Below are 21,844 nucleotides of genomic sequence, written 5' to 3'. Positions count from 1 at the left end.
CCGCCCCAGAACCTGCATGGGGCATAATAAAACAAAAACTTCCCACCAAAACCCCGCAACTGGGGGTCCAGCGGCAGCGGCAGCACCAGGGGCAGCAGAGCCTCCCCTGGCCTATTATACCCGCTGCCCATGGAAGTTGGACCAATAAAAGATATCACCTCACCCCCCTTGTATCTAATATCCTGGGACCAGCCCTACTTCCACTACATTGTATGTCAAGACACAGTGATGTCATTGATTAATTTCTGCTCCTGTGTCCAAGTCTATGTGACTTATGCAGTAACCATCAAAACATGCCAGAAGCTGTGCCATGTTCCCCAAAGAAGTGGGCAACTAAGGTGTAAAAATAGACTACAGAAATAAGTAATCCAATGAACTGCATTTGGGCTGATGCATGTTCTAAGTGACCCGCAGTGGTATGTGTGAAGAGCCCTTTTGAAGTTAACACTATCACAATGCTATTGGATATATTTGCTGAATATGGGTAACCAGAAGAGATCATTGCAGATAACAGACCTCCACTCAGTCCCTCTCCTGAATTTCCAACACCACTTCTGGAGAAATTCAGTACATTTGATGCTGATCCCTGCAGCATTGAATGGGTTAGTGGAATCCTTTATGCAAATCTGAGGCTCTAGATTTGAAATTTGAAGGGATTTGAGTTAAAATGTCTAATTTCGACTGATCTTTGATTTAAAAGGGCATGGCGGGGGAGGGGGGAGGGATGAAGAGGGTACCTTGCCACACTGTACTGAATTAGTTTTGTTAGCATATGGCTCTACACTACAGTCTGCCACTGGGAACTGCAGCTGAATTCTTTCTAAAACATCAGTTATTAATTAGACTAGATTTTCTTAAGTTCTTTAGCACAATAACTGGATGAGAAAATGCCTCAAAAAAACAACTGGCTGTATATTAGCCTGGAATCTGGCATGGTGATTTTGTGTAAACGGGTTTTGGTATTTTTGTTACTGTGGTGTTACAGAGCTTGAACAAACATGGCCATTAACTAGGGAACTATGTCACATGTGTTTTAGCTGTGTTTCACAACTGAACAGGGTTGCCCAGCCAGTCAGATATATAGATAATCTCTTGCGTAAGTCAGAGTATGGCATTGGACACAGCTTTGTGGTGGAAATAAAACAATAAACCTCAGGTTCTAAAAAAAAATTGTCTACTGCATATAGATGAGGCATAAAATTTCCCTTTCCCTTTGGCTCATGGCAAACCTCAGCTATTTTCATTTTGACGTTTAAGTCTGAAACCACCATATTCACCTGCTTTCAGGATGAATGTGAAAATTGCACATAGATTTATCTCACAGTCTTTGGATGAAGTTCAGGAGAATTTATAGGTGGTGGTTTGACCACTAGAGGGCAACCCGCATTTTTCCAATCTTGCAATAGAAAGGTAAAAATTCATAAAATAATGATTTACATATCAAATAAATGGGCTATGATGTTCAAACAATGTATTCATAAGAAAACCTATGTTTTATACAATATTTTATTAAAATCAGACCTAGCTTTACTGTATTCCTTCAACAAAATCATTCGTCTGGATTTTTGTCCTAAATTAGAGAAATGTTGTATGATAAACTAATCTCACATGATTTTAATAGTTTTTAACAGTGAGAATATCATGTCTGCATCTGTTTTGATAAGATTTATGCCATTTGGGGCCAAAATATTTAGAGCAAATGTTCTTATGGGATTTCAACCACTTTCAAACTAGAACTGAAAATAGGCTACATCCAGTTTTGGCTTTCACTTCAAACAGAAAATGTAAGAGTTGGAGTTTAATCTGAGGCTCTAGATTTGAAATTTGAAGGAATTTGAGTTAAAATGTCTAATTTCAACTGATCTTTGATTTAAAAAGTCCTCACAGTAACAGAATTACCTTTAGTCCAACTCATTTTCAAGTGTTTTGCCCTATTTAGCTATTTTATATTCCCCACTTGAAAGATGTTCTACCAAAAACATTAGCATTTGGTCTAGCTAACTTTACATCATCTCTCCAGAATAAATATAAAATATGTTTTTGAGGCACAAGTGACACAACCACTTTTTTTCAAGAAATATTTTTGTGCATAACTGATAATACAAAGATGCTTTTGGAACAAATTGTTATTGGTAGTCTTAAGCATCATTTGCATTGGAATGATGCTAAATAAATTCAAATGAAAATAAGGTGCACATTTTTAACAGTGGAGGCAATTAAGCATTGGAACAACTTGCCCACTGAAAGGAGTGGACTCTCCGTCACTTGGAATTTTTAAAACAAGATTAGATGTGTTCTAGATAAAGCAAAAGTTATTGGGCTTTATAGAGAAATTACTAGGTGAAATTCTGTGTCCTATATTATAATCAGGTTGATGATGATAATAATAGTCCCTTCTAGCCTTAAAATCTATGAACTGAGGCAATAAATACATGTTGTGAATTGACAGAGGTATCAAAATTACTTGTGGCAGCAACAGATATATAGTCATATTAGAAAGGCCACTTCTACCACTGGAGAGTTTGAAACAGTATTCAAACTTATTTGTAAAAGTTTTATACACCTCTACCTCGATATAACGCTGTCCTCGGGAGCCAAAAAATCTTATTGGTGAAACCGCGTTATATCGAATGTGCTTTGATCCGCAGGAGTGCACAGCCCCGCCCCCCAGGAGCACTGCTTTACCACGTTATATCAGAATTGGTTTTATATCGGGTCGCGTTATATCGGGGTAGAGGTGTACTATGAAATTATAGGCAGTGACTCACTCCTGATTTGCTTGCACAACTTTCTCTTTTGCTTTTTGTTTACTGTAAGACACCTTTACTTGAGATTTATTTCTAAATTTCATGAACTAAATGCTCGGTCCTGATCCGCAACTGGTATGGTCACTGGTATGGGACAGGGACATGTGGATCTGTCCCTCTGGATTGTGCCAGTTCTCTAGAACATATAAAGTATTATAAATGTGCTATCAGAATATTTTTGGGTTTGGATATTATGCAATTGTATTGCAGAGGCAGCTATCAACGAAGCCACCCATCCATATAAAGCCCAAGTCATTAGGACTGAACCAATAATGAATATGTTGCTATGTCTTCATTTGGTGCTGCACCGAGATCTTAGATTGCCTACTTCATGTCTGAAAAGGCAGATAATGTGAAATCCTTTATTGGTTGCTTGACCTTGCCTTGAGATAGGAGTTGAGGCAGTCTTAAAGTGTGTGTTCGTATATTATACTCCCACCATGCCCAATAACACTTTAACTGTTCTGATCTGTTCTCATATACTAACAAACCCATTTGGCTAGGCAGAAGCAACATACACAGTGTCTTTGTCCTTTGTTCACACATATTAATAAGGATCTCTTTGTTCACACATATTAGTAAGAATAGAAGTATATCAAGAATCAAACAGGCAAACAAGACCCAAAATTCTATCTCAGGTGAAAATACAGGCCTGAATCCTACATTATCACTAGCACTCCAAACACTTCACCCCTTTTTTCTCTTTTCTTTTGGGACCCTCCTGCTCAGGTGTCTCCAGAGAAGCATAGGCCATGTGGTGGCACATTTCCTGAAAGGGCCAACTATCAAGATGAAATGTGTTGATGCTCCATTTGCCCCACTGCCCCCTGTGCAGTATAATGCCCTGCACCTTCCCTCGTATGGGCATACTGCACATATTCCAATTAGTGTGCCAGACTTCCCATAGTGACAGGCCTGAGAAGGTTGTGTCCAGGTCATCTGTCACACTTTGGTGGAGGGCCCACATTACTTTATATGTTATAATTAGCGGTTGAGCTTTGTGGCTCTGTGTCCCTCTTAACCACCACAGTATACATTGCAGGATTAGTATCCTTAACCATAGGCCAACAGCCATAATAATTCACAGTAATATTGAGAGCCCTGACCATTGTAATATAGTCCAACATCTGGGCCACCACCAGAAACTCTGCTTCTCCTCTTTTGATAGGGTTAAGATCCTTTTAACACCATTCTGGAGAATATATTTAGATGTTTTAATATGGCCAATTGTTGGCAGTTGCATCAAGCTGCTCCTGCAGGTTTTGCGAGCCTCTGTCCATATCACTATTGACTTTGATGGGGCCAGGATTTGACCCTACATTTTTACCTAATAAAATGATGGTTGACCAGAATGGAGTCCACTACTACCAATTAAGCATTCATTAAAACCTCCCGTCAAAAGAAATTTGAGACCTCTGAAAGGCTTTTTTCACACCAAACACTGATATGTTGCCAGAGATAAGGCCATTGAATGCCTGATACCCAGCCCTAAACTACTTGTTCTAATAAAAAAGGCCCTCACTACACCATTGAAAGTGATTAGGAATTTATTGCAATTCTTCTTGTTTGATAAATGGAAACCCCACGAATAAGCTGTTTCATTTTACCAGAGTTCATGATGTAGTAAAGAATATTAACAATCTAAGTCAGTGGTTCTTAACCAGGGGTGCACGCACCTTCTGAGGGTGCGAGATATGCCAGATTTTTTTAGAAGGTAAATCATCGAAAACACAAATTAAGCACAGGCATGTAAGTACAACTACTTTGTTTAATCAAACCTATGTATTTATTAACATTATACATTTTTAATGATTACTGTAATATACAAACAAAAAATATATCTAGGTTTAAAGAACTGACCTACTTCAACAATTTTTGATTAGGGGTGCGAGAACATATTGTGAGAACCAAAGGGGTGCAGACTGCAGTAAAGGTTAAGAATCACTGATCTAAGTAAAGATAAAAATCCATGGTTGCAGTGTGGTTGTAACCATGTTGGTTCCAGGAAAGCTTGTCTCTCTCACCAACAGAAGATGCTATAGTTAAAGATATTACCTCACCCACCTTATCTCTCTTCTCAAACTCCATGTCACTTATAGTTAGTGAAAGCCTTCTAGAACCTCAATTCATAATTGCCCATTTTTACTTTCACTACAAATGCTGTCTATGTTGGTTGGTGCCTACATAACTGTTACTAGGGAATATTGGGTGCCTCAGAGAGACTTGGGTTTTGAGCAGCAGTTCTACAATTAAGATTAAGCTATGTTCTAGGATGTTAAATGACATATGAATATGACCTCATCATTACTGTGATTGTAGCTACCCAGAATCTTTAGTACATTTTATTATTACACTTAGCAGATTGCTACCATTCAAATTAACGTTTGAAAAATATTGTGTGTAGTCATTCATGACAGCATGTGGATTAACAATAGACATTTGTACTTGCAAATATTCAGTGGCTAAAAAAGGCAAAGAGTAAAACATTTTACTTGAATCAAGAGTTATTAATTTAGAGGGGGAAACAAAAACATTAATTATTTTTTGTCAAGCAAAGGAAGCCTATTTTTAGTAGCAAGTATTTTTTTATGAGATGTCTTGTTGTCTTCAGTTTGAAAGGAATGTGCTCTAAGATATAGTAAAGAATTTAGAACCAAGATTGGAATATTATAATGAAAGGACTAATGTTCCCTATAAAATGAAAGAATGAACTCTGTTATTAATAATGCAAGCTATAAAAAAGCTTCCTTTCTCTTTTTGTCACAATTTATTGAACAGAAAACTGTGGTATTGTACAAGAGTGTAATCAGTTATTTTTCATTTCATAGGAAAAATGACTTTCTGGTTGCATCTAATGAATATGATCGTATATTTTAAGTGCTAAATCTTTTCTCAATTGGTTTGTTGTAGATCAGCATACACCAATGCAATGCCTTTGCAACATCTATAATCCAAAACAGGCATATTAGAAAATAAACTTAAAATGTACCATTCATCAATTGTACTATCATACAATAGTAATTAGACTTGCATACAAACTGTATTTTGAATTTACCTGTCAAAACAATGAGCCAAATCCTGTAGCCCTTAGTCAAGCAAATTTCCCAGTGACTAAAGACCTGGATGATTGAAGTCAATAGGAAGTCTCCCTTTGACATCAGAGGGCACTGGATCAGGCCCTAAACACTTTGTCTGGGTAGAGGTGGCAGTGTGTAGCCTTATGAATAACTATTTCTTGGCAGTCTGTAAACAGAGCTTATCAATAAAATTATTTTGTTGAGTTTTCTATTTATGGGCCTGATCCTGCAGTCCTTATTCAGCGAACTCCCAATGGCTTGGACATGAGGACTGCATGAATCTAACCCTCAGGTCCCATGTTTCAACATATGCACCCTTATTTCATTTCCACTATGGTATATTCTTTGGGTAGGAATTTGTAAAAAGAGTAAAAACAACGAGGAGTCCTTGTGGCACTTTAGAGACTAACAAATTCGAAAGCTTATGCCCAAATAAATTGGTTAGTCTCTAAGGTGCCATGAGGACTCCTCACTGTTTTTGCTGATTCAGACTAAACTGGATACCACTCTGAAACCTTTAAAAAGAGTGTTATCCTAAATCCTCTTCCACTGGAGGCAAGGGAAACTGCATTAGTCCAACATGGAGTGCTTTTGAAAGTCCCCCTCTTTATGTGTAAATAAATAAAATTACATTTAAAAAAAAGCAAGTATGAGATTTTTATTACAATTAGAATTCAATCCTAAACCAACCCACAGACAAAAAATGATTATATATGGTTTCCAATAGAAACTGCTATAGTCAAGGATGTAAAATGTTTCCCATTTAAACCTCCTCTTTTCACTCACTAATAACTCTCCAAAATAATTCTTCTGCCTTAAATTTTTCTAATGGGTGGTCTTTGCCTTAAAGTAAATTCAGGATGAAAATGAGAACAAATTCCATTCAGCCATTTTTCAGTAAGTGGTACAATTCCTGGGTTTGAATAGGGCTGATTTTCTCTCTCTGTCTCAGATTTCTAAACACAATCCAGATGGCTGACACCCAGTTTACGTAACCTAAAATAAGCTTGCACTCTTACCCTTCTAACTGGTCACTAGTTTTGGCAGCCATTGGTGTTGAGAGAGGGTCATATGCCTCTGTGACCTAAAATAGAGATGACTTAGCACAGGCTATCTCTGCTCTTTCAGTACACTTAAGGTTAAAAATAAATAAATAAAATTAAATAAAACATCCAACCCCTGGATTTGAGAGATGAGTTACTTTTATTATATAGTATTTGGGGCATATATCCTCATTCTTCTGATGCATGTCAGGCTTGTTAGTCACATTGTAAGGAGATTAAATCATGCCAGATGGATAAAGGATGGAGTAAAACAAAGAATACGTGTCAATTAAAAAAAAAACAGAAAAGGGAAAAAAGCAGATCCCAATGACTAGGACAGATTGCACCTCTGCCATCCAGCCTGCTCATTTCCCAAAGAAGAAAGCAGCAAAGTCAAACAGGTTATTTGCTCAGTTCTCAAGGACAGGGGACATTTCACACCTGCCTATCGCAATAGGCTTAACACCTCCAACCCCCTTTGGCTTCTTTGGGAGCTCAAGGTGAGCAGTAACTCTTGGGAGTTGCTTAGAAGCATTCAGGATTAGAGTTTCACACTCATGCAATGCATTAATGGAATTGCATGCCTACCTGTGAGGGCAGAACTTGGTCAACTGTCTGTACCTTTTTGTTTATAGGAAAAACTATTTATCCTTTGCTTAAAAATATTCGCTTTAGTGGGCTATGTCTTTATAGTGCATGAACTGCATAATCTGGAGCCATCAAATTGTATTTGGGCCTCAGTCCAACAAAGCACTCAAGAACACATGTAACCCCATTCAGTGGGTCTGCTGACATGCTTAAAGTTACACATGGCTCAAGAGCTGTGCTGCCTAGGGCCATAACTAACCTATATAACTGGTTGATCTTGTTATTCTCATTCCAATCTCCCACATATCCCACAGCCCCTACCACTCATTTCTGTCTTATTGTTTGTTATGGCTTCTCAGGTCTCATTTCAAATTAGATTGTAAACTTGACAGGAACAGGATTGTGTTTTTCTGTGTGTTTGGTCAGTTCCTACTACAGTGGGGCCATGAACCTGCCGGAGACCACTAGATGCAATCGTAATATAAAATTATAATTATAATGATTACTAATACACTATTAATATTAAGGGACATATGAATCTTTAGCACACCTAGCACATAAATATCTTGCGACATCGGCTACTTTCAGGTAACATTGTAAACGAGAAGCGGACAGCATGTTGGGGCTGACCACAAGTTACCTTGGCCTGTTGTTACAGCATGATTTGGGGGGAGCTAGTAATGAACTGACTTTAACCGGCTGAGCTGGCTTGCAGCCACTTGGCTAAATAAACGGGTAGGCCGGTTATTCAATGATGGGAGGGTGTATTCGGGGGAACAATAACAGAAAATGTTGAAATGTCAGAAGTGCTAAATGACTTTTTTCTTTCAGTTTTCACCAAAAAGGTTAATAGCGATTGGATGTCTATCATAGTGAATACCAGTGAAAATGAGGTAGTATCAGAGGCTAAAATAGGGAAAGAACAAGTTAAAAATTACTTAGACAAGTTAGATGTCTTCAAGTCACCAGAGCCTGAGAAAATACATCCTAGAATCCTCAAGGAGCTGATAAGAAGATATCCGAGCCAATAGTGATTGTCTCAAAAAGTCATGGAAGACTGGAGAAATTCCAGAGGACTGGAAGAGGGCAGATATTTTGCCAATCTGGGCAATTACAGCCAGTCATCTTAACTTCAGTACCTGGAACAGTAATGGAGAAAATAATCAAATGATCAGTTTCCTAGCTTCTGCACTACCCCGGTGAAGTGGGCTAGCGAAAGGATCTGAGTCCTCGCTCCCACTTCCTTTACCCAGAGGCCTCCCTGCCCTTGAGGACTCCCCTTCCACTCTCCTGTCTGGCAGAGTCCTCGTAAATCCCGACAAGGCTGGGCCCAGGATTCCTGGGGGGCTCGACCCCCAACCCTGCTGTGGTCACCCAGGACAGGGGCTAGGGTGTCCCCACTCCGGGGTATTCTCTTTGCACTGGGCACCTCCCCGACCCACTGATCATTTCATACAATTTAAAGCAAATACAAGTTGTTTAATTAACAATTAATTTTAAAAAAGAATAAGGAAAAATGGGAAAGGTTAAAGGAAAACACATCACCCTGCTCTGTGGCAGGGAACATTACAAACAGTGTCTCTGGATAAGCAACAGTCAGCATGAATTTTTCAACAAACCAATGTAATTACTTTCTTTGACACGGTGACAAGCCTTGTGGATGCGGGGAAGCAGTAGGTATGGTATATTTTGACTTTAGTATGGCTTTTGATACTGTTTTGCATGACCTTCTCAAAAACAAGCTAGGGAAATACAACCTAGATGGAGCTACTATAAGGTGGGTGCATGACAGGTTGGAAAACCTTTCCCAGAGAGTAGTTATCAATGGATCACAGTCAAGCTGGAGAGGCATATCGAGTGCAATCCCACAGGATCGGTCCTGAGTCTGGTTCTGTTCAATAATTGCACAGAGAATACACTTATAAAGTTGTGGATGATACCAAGTTGGGAGGGGTTGCAAGTGCTTTGGAGGATAGGATTAAAATTCAAAATGATTTGGACAAACTAGAGAAATGGTCTGAAGTAAATAGTATGAAATTCAATAAGGACAAATGCAAAGTACTCCACTTAGGAAGGAACAATCAGTTGCACACATACAAAATGGGAAATGACTGCCTAGGAAGGAGTACTGCGGAAAGGGATCTGGGGGTCATAGTGGATCACAAGCTAAATATGAGTCAACAGTGTAACGCTGTTGCAAAAAAAGCAAACATCATTCTGGGATGTATTTGCAGGAGCATTGTAAGCAAGACACGAGAAGTAATTCTTCCCCTCTACTCTGCACTGATTAGGCCTCAACTGGAGTATTGTGTCCCGTTCCCATTTCAGAAAAGATGTGGACAAATTGGAGAAAGTCCAGAGAAGAGCAACAAAAATGATTAAAGGTCTAGAAAACATGACCTATGAGGGAAGATTGAAAAAATTGGGTTTGTTTAGTCTGGAGAAGAGAAGACTGAGAGGGGACATGATAACAGTTTTTAAGTACTGCGACAAAGTTCCTCCTCTATCTTGGTAGGTCCTGCGCTTATTGGCAGATTTTCTTGCCTCAGAGATTCACCATGTGGATTGGGGAACAGCCCAGAGACCTTCCCCTCTGGAAGAACCCACAGTCCAGGTCAATTGGGAGGTTTGGGGGGAACCCGGGCCCGCCCTCTACTTCGGGTTCCAGCCCAGGGCCCTGTGGACTGCAGCTGTCTATAGTACCTCCTGTAACAGGTGCATGACAGCTACAACTCCCTGGGCTACTTCCCCATGGCCTCCTCCAAACACCTTCCTTATTCTCACCACAGGACCTTCCTCCTGGTTTCTGATAACACTTGTGCTCCTCAGTCCTCCAGCAGCACACCTTCTCACTCTCCGCTCCTTGCGCCTCTTGCTCACAGTATATAAAAGGTTGTTACAAAGAGGAGGCAGAAAAATGGTTAGCCTCTGAGAATAGGACAAGAAGCAATGGGCTTAAATTGCAGCAAGGGCAGTTTAGGTTGGACATTAGGAAAAACTTTCTGACTGTCAGGGTGGTTAAGCACTGGAATAAATTGCCTAGGGAGGTTGTGGAATCTCCATCATTGGGGATTTTTAAGAGCAGGTTGGACAAACACCTGTCAGGGATGGTCTAGATCAGGGGTCTCAAAGTCCTGGCCCGTGGACCAACTGTGGCCTGATAACCTCCCCACTGCAGCCCGCAAAGGAGAGACCCATGCAGCCACGCTGCCGGCTCTGTCTGCTGAAGGCACCACCCCCCACAGCTGCCATTGGCTGGGGAAGAGGGACAGAGATACCATCACCTGACTACAGGTGGAGTCAGCCATGGAGGCAGCATCACTTGTTTCCACAATGAATATAAACGAGTCAAAATACCGAACCCAACTATCTGATGCACACCTTGCTGCAATCCTGAAGGTTTCAACTGGTCAGTCACTGAGGCCAAACATCAACAAACTGACAGAACTGAAGCATTGCCAGGTGTCTGGCAAACACTAAAAACTCTCTGGCAGGCAAAGAATTGTATAAAGCTGTATGACAGTTTTATTATTTCTAAGAAATTTGAAATAAAAATTCAATATAAACGTTTTCTTTTCTGAACACCATCTTCAGCGACATCATTGGCCCAGTAGGAGGATTTGAGGACTGGCACTGGCCCTAATGTAAATTGAGTTTGATACCCATGGTCTAGATAATACTTAGTCTTGCCTTGAGTGCAGGGGACTGGACTAGATGGCCTCTTCAGGTACCTTCCAGTTCTATGATACTTACCTAATGTCCAAAGTGTCAGCGTTATCTTTACTTTGCATTTGCTGGGTTGCCTTTTGGTCGTTGCTTCCCCTTCACCTCATCCTGCTCCTGTCCTGACATTGCAACTTCTCAGCTGCCCAGCCCCACTTTCCTGCCGATTGCACTTCTTACATCCATTATTCTGCAAAATGCTATATTGAGGATGTGAGTTGACAAAAGGTGCTACGTGTTGTAAGTACATAAAAAAATTTCTAATGAAGACAGTGAACTATGGAAAGAAAATTTGTCTTTGAAACAGATGAAAAATAAGTGTATTCAAATTCATTGATATTTGTAATTCATTGGAAAAAAATCTTACTTAAAGCTGCATCAGTTTTAAATGAGTGCTATTTTTAACTGCTAGCCTCCTACATTTTTCCAATCATTGATTTTACTAAGCATTGACTTCTTTTATGTAAGAGCATAAAATCTATGATATTTCTATGGGCTGATATATTAGGTGTGGGTCTAGTAGCTTGGTACGGTTAAATTCCCAAATATTTGAATACTTAACTCTTCTACAGGATTGTCTGAAAAGTTCTTAGAACACTCACACATGACAGAACCACACATCCTTTGGTGTCCTTGTACTTCATCTTGGGTCCATAAACCCACCTTATTCTACATACCTCAGACTTTGGACAATCGTATTCTTATTTCTCCTGTCTTTAAGGAGATGACCACTTTGGTTTGAAATCCTGTCAAAGGGCTCCACTCACCAGTATGGTGCCTCCCCCTGGCTGCTCTGGGGATTTTCTTCTCCTAGGTCCAATGCCCCTTTTCTCACAACATGCCCCCTACCCCTCTCTAGGACTTGGGAGACTCCTTCATGTCTCAGTGTCATAACTATAAAGGGAAGGGTAATAGCTGTCCTGTGTACAGTACTATAAAAATCCCTCCTGGCCAGAGACTCCAAAATCCTTAACCCTTTACAGGGAAAAGGATTTTGGAGTCTCTGGCCAGGAGGGGTTTTATAGTACTGTACACAGGACAGCTATTACCCTTCCCTTTATAGTTATGACACGCCCCCCAAATCACAGATAGTGTTGGATGTTCGGTTCCACACTGGCTGTGATTTCTTCCTGGAGTTCTGTGTCAATGGAGTGGTATGCCCGTTCGGTCCATCCTGGAGTGGCTGAGAAAATTGGTGCAAAGCTTGTGCACAGCTCCTTGATCTGCTGTCGCTGCAGACGTCCAAGGGTCGTGGAGAGGTTCACCTCTTCCACGCCACCATCCTTTTTTCCTTCGTAGTAGACACCTTCAGGCCACTCCGCGACATCTGTTTCCTGGGCTGTAAACTGGCAAACGTTTAATTCTCTGGAATAAAAGGCCTTAAGAGAATTAACATGGTATACCTTAGGCTTTATGTTGGAGGTGGGGGAGGCTATGAGATAGTTAACAGCTCCTAGGCGCTCCTGGACCGTGAATGGTCCTTCCCACGACACTTCCATTTTATGGGCCTGGAGAGCCTTTAAGACCATGACTTGGTCTCCTACTTTGAAGGACCGTTCTCTGGAATGTTTATCATACCAGGCCTTTTGCTCTTCCTGAGCATTCTTTAGGTTTTCTTTAGCAAGGGCTAAAGAGTGTCGGAGGGTGCTTTGTAGGTTGCTTACAAAGTCTAGAATGTTAGTTCCCGGAGAAGGCGTAAACCCCTCCCATTGCTGCTTCACCAACTGTAATGGCCCCTTAACCTCACGGCCATACACAAGTTCAAATGGTGAAAACCCTAAACTGGGATGTGGTACAGCCCTGTAGGCAAAAAGCAACTGCTGCAACACGAGGTCCCAATCATTGGAGTGTTCATTTACAAATTTACGTATCATGGCCCCCAAAGTTCCATTAAACCTCTCCACCAGGCCATTGGTGACATGGTGGTAGAGCGGTGGGATCATTTTAAACCCAAAAGCCAGTGAGATTTTTTTTTCCTTCTAGCTGCTTGGAAAGCTGAGCTGGAAAAAGATAGATGCATATCTTATCTCTCCTTGCCTGAAGGCAGAGGTGTTAAGTTTTTTTAACAGGTCCTTTGTTAAGAGAAGGGTTCAATTAGCAAACTTGACTGGTAAAAGGACTTTACAAGCTGAATTGTTTTTTTTTCTTTTTACATCCTCGGGAGTAGCTAGTTAGAAAGTCTCTGTTAACTCAGCAGCAGCCAGAGCTGAGAGCTTCCCAGTTTCAGTCAACTGCAGAGGGGGTGACCCAGCACAAGAAAACAGGAAAATGACTACCAAAGAAGTAGCTAAAAAAATAGAACTGGCCAAACTAGAAGCAGAAGAAAATGAAAGAAAACATCAGAGACTGCTTCAATTAACAAAACTCGAGACAGAGCAGAGATTACAGGGAAAAGGATTTTGGAGTCTCTGGCCAGGAGGGGTTTTATAGTACTGTACACAGGACAGCTATTACCCTTCCCTTTATAGTTATGACACTCAGTCTTCCAGCCATGTCACTATAGTCCTCCCCTTCCAGGGTATCAAAGACCCACTAAATCAACTGTCTCAGGCAATCTTCTATTCCACTGCCCAGTCTTTACCACTTCCCACTGGTGCCGGAACTGGGGGGGGGGGGGGGGACGGGACATGGAGTCTTGGCTCCCCCCACATTTTAGCAAAAGAAACATATGCACCATGGGAAAAAACATGATAGTACTGCTAAAAGCCAAGATGCAGTAAGAGATCGGATCGGATGCATTCCTAGATATCCATTGCAATCCTCAGTCACATATTCATGTAATCAAAATTGCATTAAGTTTACATTGTTTGCTTGATAGATATCCTATTGCTTCTAACTGGTACAGCCTGTTGGTGGTGTTTGTTAGGTTTTCTAAAAATTATATTTTTTATTTTATTTTATTTTTTATAAAACGTTAGAAAAAACCATTGTCCCCATATAACAGCTACCATATACATGTTTACCTCCCTTCAAAGTTGTTATTAATTTTGCTGACACCTTTTTTCAAGGAGATTTACAATTTAGGATTACAACTGTTAAAATATGCGTTATATATAAACAAGAACAATTTGATTGTAATGTTACAGAAATGCAAGTTACAGTTCAATAATAATAATAGTGCAGTATACGCAGTAAAATGATAAATGCAAGTGAAGTACAATACATGAAGTGCAAAAATAAAATACAGTTTTGATGTTTAGAACTAAAGTTGTTTTATTTTTTCATTTGTTTGTACTATAATTGTACCTTTAACTATTATAATGTGGCTACATTTTGTAGTCTGGTTATCAGGGCCGGCTCTAGCATTTTTGCCGCCCAAAGCAAACACAATTTTGGCCGCCCCCCCGCCGCGTTCTTTAATTACCCCACCCCGGCCCCGCCTCAACTCTGCCCCTTCCCCAAATCCCCAGCCCTGCCTCCTCCCCCAGGCTCCTCCCCCCAAGCCTAGGAGGGAGGGAGGGGGAGAAGCGGCGCCCGCGCCGCGGCCACTCGGAGTCTCCCCCTCCCTCCCAGGCTCTCAAACCTGGGAGGGAGGGGGAGACTCCGAGTGGCCGCGGCGCGGGCGCCGCTTCTCCCCGTCCCTCCCAGGCTCTCAAGTCTGGGAGGGAGGGGGAGCAGCGGCGCGCGAAACGGTGGCTGGTAGGGGAAACCAAGCCTGTGAACTACTTTAGGTTCCAGTCCAGGGACCCTATGTCAAGTAACTGTGGTCTGCTTTCTCTGGACTCCTTCCTATAGCTTTTGGTTCCCCCAGCTCTGAGTTTATCAGTCCAGACTCCCTCTTCCCAAAGAGTAACTGCAGATCACTTCTCCTGCAGCTTTAATCTGTGCTGCCAACTTCCTGATTGTATACTAGCCCTGCCTATTCTTCTCAGCAGGGCTCCATCATGAATCAGTCTCCCTGGATCTCCCCCAGGTACAGTCAGGTTAATTAACCTAATTTAAACTGCTCTGTCTTGTGTGGGGTGAGCAACCCCTCACAGATCCATTAGCCTCTCCCTGGTCTTCAGAGGACATTAGATCTCCCCAAAGCAATGTCTCCTAAGAGGCCAACAGGTAAATGCCAGGGCCTTCCCCCAGTCCAGGATATTAGTGGGAGGTGGGTACAGGAAATGTCTGTTACCCAATGGGCCACTAGGGAGGGGAAAGTCCCCACTTCCCTGCTGCAGCTACCAGCATCAAATGGCACCTCATAAACTTTAGCATAACAACTAAGTGCTAATGAGAAGAAACCTCATAATACCTAATATGTGACTATTAGGGAATGTGTGATGCTCCCCTAGCTCCTGTCATTGGAATTATAGGCCCAGTATCTGCTGTTAGTGCCCTCTATTTAGCAGACCTGCTGATAGTAGTGGTGAGAGAATAATTATTTCCTTTTTATAGGTACCTGATGTGGAAGACGGGTGTTTCATGTTCTCCATCCACAAAGGCTGTCAGTAGTGGGGACACTGACTTGTGGCTGGTGCCACCCCCGAAAGACTGAACTAGGAAGAATATCCACTGAATGACTCTGTAGAATGAGGAGCCACTGTGTTCAAGAAAAGAGGACAAAAAATCAGCTCTTGAGGACAGCAAACCAAGAAGGATGGCCCACGGAATCTGAGGGAAAGGAATGAATGAGAGAGAGCGAGAGAGAGGCAGGTTCCCCTTGGAGATAGGACATCTTCCCCTATGCTGGCCTAATGGATGATTTCCTGCTGCTTCCCCTTGGAGGTTTGACTTCTTCATTCCCTTGCTGTCACATTTTACTGTCTCCAAGAGATCGTGCAGTGATTGCTCTGGGGTTGTTCTCTGTGAATGAACTCTCTAGGTTTTAGTTGTGTACCCCCAGCAAACCAAATCCTGCAGTGTTCACCAAGCTAAACTTAGCAGGTCCTTTCTCTTCCTCTCCACAGTTTTACATTCCGTCCTTCAGTCCATCCAAATTTTGTTCAACCCCATCTGTCCCATCTCTTCAACTCCCCTAACCTAATCTTTGAATTAGATCTATCTTCCATATACCTCTGGCTTTGTTCCAGTGGCTACTGTTACCTCCTTATATTTTTTTCTCCTCCCATCCTCCAACAGCCCCCTACCAAATACACCCTGGCAGGTATTCTGTCATATTCATTGTGGTGTCTCAGGACATGTGGCAGTAACATCCCAGGGAGCAGCTGCTTTCAAATATCATCACGTTCAATCACATTAATTTATGGCAGCATCTCACAGTCCATGGTTGCATACTCAGAAATTACATTTACTAGCTGACTGAATGCATGCAGGAAGGGGAAATCTCAGGCTTTTTTCAGATGAGCTACAAGAGAATCTTCACTACCTATGGGCTGTATGAAGACTTCAGTTAGGAACAAAATTTCCACAAGATCTAAGACCATGCAAAACATTGTCTGATTTCAGATGTTATTAAAAATGTTAATCTCAAATTAGATTAATAGAAAGGGTCACAAACTGTGCACATCACATTACCAGAAAGATAATGACAAATTAGAAGGGAGTACAGAGAACATCAGTCACAAACAACAGCAGGCTGGATAGAATGGTTTGAAGAAAAATTAAAAGATATATACTGCCTGGCTAAGGTGTGACTAAAGAAATATATTACACTCTGGTTACCTGAAGTACTTAGAAGAATTATTTAGTTCCTACTGTACAGCTAGAAGTAAATAGCTGAACTTAAGAAAAGGAAAATGTAGGATCAATATCAAGAATTACTTGTCAAGTATCAGAGGGGTAGCCGTGTTAGTCTGTATCTACAAAAACAACGAGGAGTCTAGTGGCACCTTAAAGACTGTAGTTGTTTTATTCCTAACAGTGAGAGATCTATTTGAATGTCTAAAGGGACATGGTGGAAGCCTATAATTTAGGACTAGAGCTGGTTGAAAATGGTATACAATTTTATACAAAAAAATTTCAGGAACTTGTCATACCTTTTCCCCCCTTCAAAATGTGACATTTCAGCCACACATTCCATTGACGTTTTGAATTGTTTTGCTCTGTTTAATTTGGGACTTTGAAAATTAGACCGGATAAAACATTAGAAAATGTACAATAGAGATGAATGCTGCACTGGCAAGGAGATGGACTGAATGATTTAATAAGGCTTTTCCATGTCTGAATTCCATGGGTCTATGAACTTTCAACTAACCTGAGTTGATTTGTAGTTTTGAAGTCCTGTATTGTTTCAATGTGAAACATGACATCTAGACTGACTTTCACTGAGGTTTTGAGTTCATTCTAACTCAAGACTCTAAACCACATCAGCTGACGAGGAAGAAAACATTTGAATGAACCCTGTAAAATGAAACTGGTATATTTTGCACAGCTCTGTTTAAACCATTTCCTCTGGTCATCCACAAAAATGGGAGAAAATGACAAGATTGCTAAAAACTTGAACAGTTTGGTATAGTACATATCCAGGAGAGGGAACTGATGAATGTAGAGAGTACATTATAATCGGTTCAAGGTACTTGTAGCCATTCTCCAGAACGCACCAGAGATGGTGCCCCAAATGTTTTAATTCCTTGATCAAATGCTGCAGAATACTGGTGTTGTGTCTCCTGAGAAACCAGCCCCTGCTACATATATCACACATGTACATACACAGAAACTTTATTGTTTATTATTATTTATTGGTTGTATTATGGTAGCATCTAGATTCACAGAGGCCTAATCAAGATTAAGGACTCCCTTGTGCTAAGCACTGTACAGACATATAGCAAAGATAACTGTCCCGTCCCAAAACAGCTCTCAGTCCACATGACTCTAGTGGGCAACAGATGGATAAAACAGACAAACAATGGGGGGAGGGGTCAAGTTAGGAGGATGAGGTAATGAAACAACAAACAGAATTTGGCAGAGAAGCAAGAATCACAGCTCATTATTTGCCTAACCAGTGCCAGGTGGGAGTGATTTGTAAGCATCACAGCAGAGGTAGGGACTGAAAAGGAATAAGGTGGCAGCTTGAGGAATTTTGATGGGAGCATGGTGGGAGAACGTATGGAGGTTCTGGAGGGTGAAGTGCACAACTGGATGACTGAAGTAGAGGTAACTGGCAGAGCGAAGGTGGTGAGAATTGGCAAAAACATATACACACCCCTGCACAAGGGGAAAAGGAATAGTTTCAAATTTAAAAGATAGTGTGGTGCTACCAGCTGTTGCAGAATATATGGAAAATGTCCCTCAAATTAGACATAAAATTAGTGATAGCTGATAGCTGTTCATAGGTTCAGTTAAAGTTTTGTTAAGCTAAACTAACATCTTCCTTTTCATATGTATGAAGAGCTTTATTATAAATCCTATAGGGTTCTTGAGGTTCATTAGGAGAGAAGATCTGTAGGATCTTTTTAAAGACCATCTGTTTTGGGTCTGGGATCATCACCTTGTCAGGCTGTGAGGAACATTGTGTCCAGCAGGAAATAACAAATACAGTTTTAAAATTCATAGGATGTTTTTCTGATTAATAATGCAGATGCCTTACTTTGCCTCATTTTAAAGTCTGTTTCAGGGAACAATTGAAGTCTCCCATTCCGTTTTGAAGATTTTTGTTTCTTTGAAGAAGGCTGTCTTGAAACCAGGAGTAGTTTTTTGCAGATCTAAGCTTTTGGTATCACCATGTTTTTTCGGAGGGGTTTTTTGGGGCAGGGGGACTAGTATTGGTTTCTTGTCTAATTTGATATATTATTTGTCTCCTTAAAAATCTTAGTTGAACACCTTGCAAAATAATATTTGCAGAACTGTCATCACTTTGTGATTAATAAAAATGCAGGCTACATGATCTACACAAAACACAGTTGACACTGTTTGGGTTTTGAAACTGCACAGACATAAAAGACCTTCTTGATGTTATTGCAAAATGTTACTAAAGCAATTACATTTTGTCACTCTGTTATTTTTTAAAGAAGCAGAATAACTGCAAAACTTCCAAACTTTTCAAGGGGAAAAAATATTTAAATGTAACTGTTCATTATTTAAACCATACAGAAAATTCTAGCGAGGGCATTAAGAGATCTAGGCTCATTTTTTGCAGATGGGCACAACACATTTATCATTAATGATAATTGGATTTATATGCCTTCATCAAAGGAGGAATATGGGTTTAAAAGTGGTACTCAGCCATGCTCAAATCTCATTCTCCCTTTGGCATTTTACACATTTCCTGGTGCTTTTCTCAGACTATGTTTGTTTTGAACTAAACAAAAGTTTACTGCTGTGTCTAATGATGCGTGCTTAATCGCTTTATCAAGGTCAGCATACCTGGTCCACCTACACAGTGATGCTTGTTCTTTCATAACCCTATTCAGGAGGCTTTATTATGATTTTTTTTTCTTCCCAAAGGCCTTTTTCTGAATTATAGTCCCCCCAAAAATGAATCATAAACATCTACCCCAAAACAACATCACTGCAATTTCATCAAAAGTAGGTAATTTTCCCTCCTAATGGTTGATAATTGAAGAAAACATTTCAGTGAATGTTTTTACAAAACACTCTGCAGCCATTTTCATTTGTGATTTTTTTACACCAGTAACAGCCAATAGTTCTAAACAAATGATATCAATCAGAGGTACACGTGACTGTAAATATACTCAAGCATATGTTTTATGCATAGTCTAAAAAAATATTGAATTTCAGTTCTCCAGTGTAGCAATCCTTTTGTGAATACATAGTACCATGACTGTATTTTAACATTTGTTTACTGAGGTCTACATTTTAATCTTTCAACTTACCCTAAGTAATGGGCAGCACATATCTGTCCTGAGCCAAAAGTTAACCAGGGTAAGAATTGTGGCTCAGAATCACAATAAATTCTCTGGTTCTCTGTTACTTCAGGAAGGAAAAGTAATCTGCCTCTACGCTTCCCAATGGACTACTTCCCATCCACACCAACTCAGATCTGCTGGCTGGCATTTTGGGGCTGGAGTCATTCTTCCTCCTGTCTGCCCACTACATGGAGGTGTGGAGGAGTAAAAATTCCCTCTGTGCACTGTGAACAAAGATCCAATCAGGATCAGGGCCCCACTTTAGGTAGATAGTGCTCGCTTAGTCTTTTTTAAGAGCTAAACTCTTAAGATTCATAAACCATATTTCTATATCTGCATAATTTAGCTAACACTAAACATTTTCCACAATTAAAAGATCTCTTGTATGATTGAATACAGTGTGAAATACAGAGGGGGAGAGACACGGTAGGCCCTGTTGCATCATCTATAGTTTTGGGGCTGCAAATCAATCTCCATTATAAACCCTGTTTTCCATCATCCATAACTTTCTGAAACATTTCCCTTTGGGGCTGAAAAGTTCCCTGCTAGGTGACTGTCCTAAGGTGATTGGTTTTTAAATGTTCAAGCAAAATCTATTGGTTCATTGCAGAGTTAGCTGATGGTGTGCGACATACACTTTTCCCAGTGTCAGAAAAAGTTCTCGTTTTTCTGGATGGGGCTCATCCAATAACAGTTAAACTTTGAAACACAAAACTTGACATGTTGGTAGTTCCTAATGCATAGTACATGCTTTGCTAGTTGCACAAATGTTAGCTGACAGTTAACAAAGTGTTGAATGATTAAAAAATTGGCTCTGTGCATGCACAAGAGGACAATTCCTGCCAGTGTTGGGGAGGATCTTTTGTGAATTTAAGCCTTCATAAATTTAAAATCTTTGGACAGATTTCCCCCAAAACTTTGTTTGTTTAAGTGTTCAGTTTATGGCATTGGCTATTCAGTTCACATGAACATGACAGCACCTTTTTCCTTCACAGAAAGCAAATTAAGTCATTACGCAGGCACCATTCTAGCAAAGACCTATTCCTATGCTTGTCCCAGGTTAGATGTCTTATAAACGTATGCAGTTAGGATGCATAATTTCCAACCTCTGACTTATAGACAGCAGAGCTTGTGAGCCTTCTAGACTGAAGCTCTTGCCTGCTGGTTTAGCTTTTCTCTGAAAAGAAAACTTTACCCAGACTGTTTTGACTGGCCATAGACCGTACTTCCTGCTGTAAAGCGCTAATAGAGTAACTATGTTGCAAAAGAGATTGCCTGAATCAAAGACAATTTTTCCAAGAGTAAGGTGACTAAATAAGAGCAGAAGTTGTGAATACCCGAGTCCACCTTATGTGTCAGAATTTAACCCAGCCATGTAAATGGACATACGCAAAGCAGTCTAAGCCACCAGATGCAAAAAGGACCTTTCTCCCTGGGGTTGGTGGAAGCCAGCAAGTAGCACCTAACCTAATTTGAAGTTGATGTGCTGTGTCAACATCCCCATGGACTCCCCACCACTCAACTAGCAGCAATAGCCAAAAATGTTTTCTCCTATCTTTGTCTAGCTAAAGGATTGCATCATTTCCTTTCAGATGTAGACCTAGCTTCTATTATCAATGCTTTGAGCACCTCCAGGCTAGGCTACTACAGTGTAGTCAACCTGGGCTTAACTGTGAAGCCATGTGGAATGTGCAAATGATTCAACACACAACCTAATCATGAAGTATCACATATAAATGAGAGCATGTCACACTACTGATCCACACCTTGCACTAGCTCCCTATGCTGTTCCAAATCAACTTTAAGGTCAAGCACCCCTCACCCCTTCCTATCCCCAAACTCCCTCCCAGACC

General features: G+C 40.7%; 1 protein-coding gene across 12 annotated transcripts in view; it reads left to right on the top strand.

The window, feature by feature from the left end:
- Positions 1–21,844, top strand: part of ZNF518B (zinc finger protein 518B) — a 429,620-nt gene that overhangs the window by 396,180 nt on the left and 11,596 nt on the right. For 7 of the 12 annotated variants that reach the window (XR_010601553.1, XR_010601554.1, XR_010601556.1 and 4 more), the window contains one exon: positions 15,622–18,723. The gene's annotated coding sequence lies outside the window, so the exon portion shown is untranslated. The other 5 variants (XR_010601552.1, XR_010601561.1, XR_010601567.1 and 2 more) reach the window with 3 other exon arrangements.

Source organism: Chrysemys picta, chromosome 5 (assembly GCF_011386835.1).
Source record: "Chrysemys picta bellii isolate R12L10 chromosome 5, ASM1138683v2, whole genome shotgun sequence".
Taxonomy (NCBI): domain Eukaryota; kingdom Metazoa; phylum Chordata; order Testudines; family Emydidae; genus Chrysemys; species Chrysemys picta.
This window is presented reverse-complemented; position numbering and strand designations above follow the sequence as displayed.